The following is a 1,830-nucleotide window of genomic DNA, read 5'->3' as shown; positions in this document are numbered from 1 at the left end:
TGACCTTCGACATCATCTGTATTAGCTTTGTTTTCCCTTTTATTGCTCAAAATTAGGCATGTTCTCATCAGGGTTTTATTCTGACAATTCCGATACCAATCATGAGTGAGATACAGTAGGTCGATACCAATGCCAATATGGGTTACATGTAAAAACGGTGAATATTTCTATTCTTTTATGGTGATTGCTATTACTTGGATTTTACTGACGTCACGTCCTGCCCTTTAAATATGTGTGGTGGTCAAGTTAGCTCTGGTCTCACTGGGTACTAAATGGCGGCATTTAGCCTTTCTTGAAGTAAATGCTCTATGCTTGTGTTGTTTTCGGCTGAACGAATCATTCAAACACAATTATGTTGCTAACAGACAAACAAATCCCGACAAAAACATGTCAAATACCTCCTTTTCTTCCAGGAAAATGTTGTCCATCGTGGGTAAACTTAGTGCTGGCAGTCTTCTGTTGCGTTCGGGTCGCATATCTTGGCGGTGATAATTTCCCTAAGATGCAGAAGGACGTCAGGAAACAGTGTGTAGGTAAAATGCAGATTTTCAGATACAAAAGCAAACAATACAAACAATAAAAGTGCAGATGGCATGGGAAGCTACGGCAAAGCTTAGCAATGAATTAGCACGAGGATAGTAGCAAGTATCCAGCAACATAAACTTACATGAAGGAATCAAGACTGCCAGACTGAGTAGACAGTGAGTCAAGTATAAATAGCTTTCTGATTTGTGATCAGGAGCAGGTGAGCATCCCGATCACTAATCAGAGGCAGGTGCAGGTAATCAGTAGCCATGGCAACAAAGAAAACTAAAGAGGGTGCTGAAACTAAAATAGACAATAGACTGAGGATAATATTAGAAATCTAAACATCACAACCCGTGCAACGGGCCATGACAGTAAGGAGGCTAAAAAACACTTAAACACACACAAAACCTGCTCAGTGGGCTTGTGGTTAGAGTGTCCGCCCTGACACTGGAAGGTTGTGAGTTCAAACCCCGGCCGAGTCATACCAAAGACTATAAAAATGGGACCCATTGCCTCCCTGGTTGGCACTCAGCATCAAGGGTTGGAATTGGGGGTTAAATCACCAAAATAATTCCTGAGCGCGACTACTGCTGCTGCTCACTGCTCCCCTCACCTCCCATGGGGTGAACATGGGGATGGGTCAAATACAAAGGATAATTTCACCACACTTAGTATGTGTGTGACTATCGTTGGGACTTTAACTTAAACGCACACAAAATAGCACAGTGTAGTTAACGACAGCAATACTGTGGTGACTGATTGAGCACTTAAGATCGATAAGCCTGCCCACAATGGATGTGCTGCTGGGCACAAAATGGGTGAATGAAACGTTTGTACACTGAAACAAGGTTTGTACACCAAAGTTTTAATATTTGATCTGTAGTTCGTAAATCGAAAAGTTTGTATAATAATAGTGGTTCATAAATTGAAGTTCCACTGTACTAAAATTGGGTGAAAAACTGAATTCAATGAATTTTGGACAGGGATCATTGCTTTCAACACAACAGATCCCCCTAACCACACTGCTGTCATGGCATTGTGGTTACATTTTCACACAGAACACTTTAACAACTCTGATACTACCTCAGGAGCCAGAAATTTGACAGCTAGTTGTTAGCTGCTAAATTATACCTACAAAATCAAGGAAAAAGAAGCAACAGTCTAATATTTTTTTCTTATGGTCAGGTATCAGGGCTGATCAATTTTATGATAATTTTATACAAACCCCGTTTCCATATGAGTTGGGAAATTGTGTTAGATGTAAATATAAACGGAATACAATGATTTGCAAATCATTTTCAA

Source organism: Nerophis lumbriciformis, linkage group LG06 (assembly GCF_033978685.3).
Source record: "Nerophis lumbriciformis linkage group LG06, RoL_Nlum_v2.1, whole genome shotgun sequence".
Classification (NCBI taxonomy): domain Eukaryota; kingdom Metazoa; phylum Chordata; class Actinopteri; order Syngnathiformes; family Syngnathidae; genus Nerophis; species Nerophis lumbriciformis.
Note: the sequence above shows the minus strand (reverse complement) of the source record.